A 5,681-nucleotide genomic window follows, 5' to 3' on the forward strand; every position below is an offset into this window, starting at 1 on the left:
CACACTATTGATAGTGGAAACTGGAAAATTAATTACTCTTGCAACTACAAAGCTATCACCCTTTAAGAGATGCATTTATTTATTTATTAAATATTTATTTTATTTATTTGAAAGACGTAGTTACAGACAGAGGTAGAGAGAGAGCCGCAATAGCCGCAACTGCTAGAGCTGAGCTGATCTGAAGCCAGGAGCCAGCAGCCAGGAGCTTCTTCTGGATCTCCCAGATCTTCTGTTTCAGGGGCCGGAGGACTTGGGTGATCCTTCTGCTGCTTTCCAATGCACATTAGCAGGGAGCTAGATCAGAAGTGGAGCACCTGGAACTCGAAGAAGTGCCTACGAGATGCACTTATAATTTCGTTTTGGTCTTAGCAAAAAGCAGTGTGGGTATTTGGGAAAGATCCACCAATACAAAAATATCCAAATATAGAAGAAATGAGTAAAACAGACATTAAAGACATATAAATGAAGAATAAAATTTGTTACTATTGCTGCAAGAAATCCAAAGAATTTATGACATAAATTAGAAATACAATCAATCCATCTTCATCTTTCTTGGATTTCCCAATTGACCAATAATCTTGAAGGACATTGATTACTTTAAAAACATGCTCATTGACAAAATTACCTTTTTTCCTCTACCTTTCATTACTAGCCTCATTCTCTTTCTTCTTTTTCATTGAGTCCCAAACTATGAATGCAGCAATTTATTTTCAGAATAGTTGTCATCTAGCTCTCCTTAGTAGAAGATTTAAAATAGAAGGGCCAGACCCATCAGTTTTCCCTAGATATATGCAGTCCCTGGAGTATCTATGTAATCTCCTTGGAATCACTCATTTACTGTTCATTGAAGATAAATATTGAAAGTACAATAGAGGCAAATGCTTGACATGGCTGTAAAGATGCTGCTAGGAGTGCACGCCTCCCATATCAGAGTGCCTGGGTTCAAGCCCTGGCTCGGCTTTGAATTCCAGCTTCCTTCTAACGCGCACTCTGGGCTGTGTTCAAGTGCTTGTGTCTCTGCCACCCACAGAGGAGACATGGCTTGAATTCTGGCCTCCTGGCTTTGACCTGACCCATTCCAAGTTGTAACACACAGTTAGAGTAAATCAGCAAATAGGACAGTTCTGTCTCTTTTTCTTTCAAAGTAATTAATTAAATATATAAATATTTGAAGAAGGCAAAATACCAGTCTTAACCAGAACCAAGATCTATAAATATAAGCATAGTAAGTTATTTTTAATCACTTTAAAATTTCAACATGTAACTGTAATTTGTGAGACATAGCTAAAAAGTGAAGGTTGAAAAATACTAGAAGGCAGAAATCTATACTTAAAATTAAACTTTTTGGTGGGAATGTAAACTAGTACAACCATTGTGGAAAACAGTATGGAGCTTTCTTAGAAATCTGAAAATAGATCCACCATATGACCCAGCCATTCCACTCCAGGGAATTTACCCAAAGGAAATGAAATCAGCATATGAAAGAGTTATCTGTTTCCCCGTGTTTATAGCAACTCAACTCACAATAGCTAGGAAATTGAATCAACCCAGATGTTCATCAATTGATGACTAGATAAAGAAATTGTGGCATCTATACACCACTCAGCTATTTAAAAAAAGAATGAAATTCTTTCTTTCACAACAAAATGAATGCAATAGGAGACCATTATGCTTAATGAAATAACAGCCCTGAAAGACAAATATCGTTTCCCCAATCTGTAGTAACTTAAATACAGAGTACAAAAAATGCAATGCGTATGAGTCAAATTGACATTCTGATTTGATTACTGCTTATAGTCCTGTCTACGCTCCTGAGGAGCAGTGGCTTTTATTCTTACAGCTTGTTGAATTCTTTATAGTGGAGAGTTAAGCTTTTGATTATAAAGTAAATTGGAAATATGTCATGGCAAAAATTAAAAGAAAAATAAGAAAGGAAGGAGGAGGGATGGTGGGAGTTGAGGGAGAGAGGGAGGGTAGCGTGGGAAGTATCACTGTACTCTGTATATATCTTGGAGTATTCCTTCCTTTTAATTCTCTCTCTCTCTCTCTTTTTTTTTTTTTTTTTAATAGGTAGAGTGGACAGTGAGAGAGAGAGAGACAGAGAGAAAGGTCTTCCTTTGCCGTTGGTTCACCCTCCAATGGCTGCCGTGGCTAGCGCACTGCGGCCTGCGCACCGCGCTGATCCGAAGCCAGGAGCCAGATGCTTATCCTGGTCTCCCATGGGGTGCAGGGCCCAAGCACTTGGGCCATCCTCCACTGCACTCCCGGGCCGCAGCAGAGAGCTGGCCTGGAAGAGGGGCAACCGGGACAGAATCCGGTGCCCCAACCCGGACTAGAACCCGGTGTGTTGGCGCCACTAGATGGAGGATTAGTCTATTGAGCGTGGGAAGTATCACTGTACTCTGTATATATCTTGGAGCATTCCCACCTTTTAATTCTATCTATTGTCATTACCAGACTGTTAATCCTATCCATATGATCACTTTGACACTTAAGATGGTTTTTTTGTTTTTCTGAGCAAATTGTTGAACTCTTTATTTAGTATAGAGTTGGTCTTCTGTGTATAAAATTAATAGAAAATGGATCTTAGTGTAGAATGGGTGTGGGAATGGGAGAGAGAGGAGGTGGAGGGATGGGAGAGTCGGGGGAGGATGAGTATGGTGGGAAGAATCACTATATTCCTAAAGTTGTTCTTATGAAATGCATGAAGTCTGTATTCCTTAAATAAAAGGTTTCTTTGGGGAGAAAATAAATAAAAACAAAAAAAAGTTAAAAAAAAGCCTGTTTATATGGGGGGCCTGCTTTGTGGCATAGCTGGTAAAGCCTCTGCCTGCAGTGCCAGCATCCCATATGGGCACCAGTTCAAGTCCCAGCTGCTGCACTTCCAATCCAGCTCTCTGCTATGGCCTGGGAAAGCAGTGGAAGATGGCCCAGGTCCTTGGGCTCCTACAGCTGTGTGGGAGACTGGAAGAAACTCCTGGCTCCTGGCTTTGGATCAGTGATCAGCGCAGTGGCCATCTGGGGAGTGAACCAGCAGATGGAAGTCTCTCTCTCTCTCTCTCTCTCTCTCTCTAACTCTGCCTCTCTGGAACTCTGCCTTTCAAATAAATAAATAAATATTTTTAAAAAGCCTTCATATATGAAATTTTTTCCTTTATAATGATTATAAAATTATTTCAAAAATTAAATGTACCTAAAGATGTCATCATCAAAGTCTTCTTTATATAGAAATTCTTTGTACTCCCTAGAATTTGGAGCACTCCAATAAAATTTCTCCTATGTTCACCTTTCACAAAACAATCGTACTGTAATCTCAGTGCAATGCATTTACTATTCTGTTAAACAAAAGCTCCTCTACTTCACACACACACACACACACGCACGCGCACACACATACATACACATATACACATATATATGAGATAGATATCAATATATAATAAAGATTTATTTATTTGAAAGGCAGAAAGAATCTTCCATCAGCTGGTTCACTCCCCAAATGACCTCAATGGCCTGGCTCAGCCAGGCCAAACCAGGAGCTTCTTGCAAGTCTCCCACATAGGTGCAGTTGCCCAAATACTTGGGCCATCCTCTGCTGCTTTCCCAGGCATATTAGTAGGGAGTAGATCGGAAGTGAAGCAGCTGAGACTTGAACCGGAACCCATATGGGATGCCAGTGCTGCAGGCAGCAGCTTTATCCACTACGCCACGGCGCTGGCTCCATACTTTTTATATTTTTAATGATTTATTCTCGTCTACTCTTTTTGGTGATCAGTCTTTTCCTAAGTAAAACTGATTGTGAGACCCCATGACAAGGTATTGCAGTGACCATAGCAATTTTTTTCCATTGATAATTCTATGTTCATATTTTATCCAATTCCCATTTCTTCCCTTACAATACCAAAATTTCTGTTCATTCATCCAACATATATTAGTTATCTAAGATGCACCAAATAGTATGCTAACCCTTAGGAAATGTAAAATGCAGTAGAAGTTGAAAACCTAGTAGAAAAGATAGGGACAAAAAACATGCTCATAATCACATATCAGAATTCTAATAGAGGTTTATAGCTGGCAAACAGGGAATTGTGGCTTTGAGATTCAGTATGAAGAATGGTAGAGGTGCAAATGAAATGAGAATTTCAAAACTCTTAGCTTAATTTGAAAGTTTGGGTGTGCTTAAATAGATGCTGTAGTACAAGTCTACACTATTCGTCCCAAAATCTGTTATTCTACTTTTAAAACATGGAATGCTTAATTTAGACAAAATTAATTTTGATTTTATTTTTGTCCCAAACTAGAAAAAAGAGAAGGATCATGAATGCCACAGTAACAATAGAAAAGTATACTATTTTACATAGTTTAATGTACTTTGGTATGTCTTTATTAACTACTGGAACTAGCCAGGCCATTTATTCTACTTAGACTTATCTTTCTTGCTGGAGCACCTGTCTACTTAGAAGCTGTGATGAAACTTGTATTCTCCCTATTTCTCCCATACCCCTCACACACACAATTCTATCTCTAAAACATGGTTCCTATTCTTCCTTTTTTCCTCCTATCAGATTGATCAGTCAGTCTGCCCGATTGATATGCCCCTTTCTTTGCCACAGGCAAAGCCACCAGTGATACTCCTGACAGCCACTGGAGAAAGGCTCAGAATCACTGAGAGGCCCCCGGCCTGAGCCACAGGTGATGCATGGGATGCTCACCTTAGCACCTCGTCAGCGTGATCCTGCTGATTGGAGTGGAGACCTTTCAGACCAGCCTTCTTGCTGCGATGATTTACTTCCTCCTGGTGGCAGGGGCCCCTTCTGATGAGGGGGGCGTAAGAAAAGACGAAGTGATATGAACCTGGACTTGGGCTACTACATTTGGGCTTTACACGGTAATACGTAAAAATGTTCCTCTTTGCCTGAACTTCTCATGCTTTCCACTCAAATTTTTATGTCCCTTTGCCCATTTTAATAATTTTGCTACTGGGAACCACATTATTTACTTCTCATAATGTATCCCATAATTAAGCAATATCCTCCAACCATGAACTGTGTAGGTTTTTCCCGCCACTCTTCCAAGGTCCTCTTTAACGTTCTGTGAATCAAACATCATGACGTACAGAAAGAGCAAAGCTTTGCTACCCAGTCCAAACTTTCAATTTTCTACTCAGCAAAATCAGATACTGAGGTAAATGGCCTCAGCGGATGGCTCGAAAGGCAACTCCAAGGAAAAGAAGTCTCCCAGGCGTGTCCTTCCTTCCCCACCCTACAGCCCCAGAATTCCTCCTGGACAGCACTCTAAGGATGAATGGGAACAACATTCCCCTAGGGACTTTCATCCATGTGACATAGGAATAGACTTAGCATAAGCATTAAAGGATACTTACGTAAGGGTTTCTTTCAGTTCTGCTTTTAAAAAAAAATTGTTTATTTGTACAATCTTGACCCAATTTTGAGATCCTGCCTACAGGCTGGTGAGTTCCCCTTGAGAGCAATCAATCAAGGCCATATCCCCAGCCATGAGCCCTTATCTTCCCAAGGTCAAATATCAGACAGCCAGGCCCAGCCCAATGCCCCCAGACCCCACTGAGTTTGTTCAGTCAATCCTACTGTTGGTTTTCCCTTCTGACAAACCACAACAAAGGCGCTTGCCCACATTTCTGCTCAGAACCTCTGCCTGCTGAC

The sequence above is a fragment of the Oryctolagus cuniculus genome, chromosome 10, assembly GCF_964237555.1.
Source record: "Oryctolagus cuniculus chromosome 10, mOryCun1.1, whole genome shotgun sequence".
Taxonomy (NCBI): domain Eukaryota; kingdom Metazoa; phylum Chordata; class Mammalia; order Lagomorpha; family Leporidae; genus Oryctolagus; species Oryctolagus cuniculus.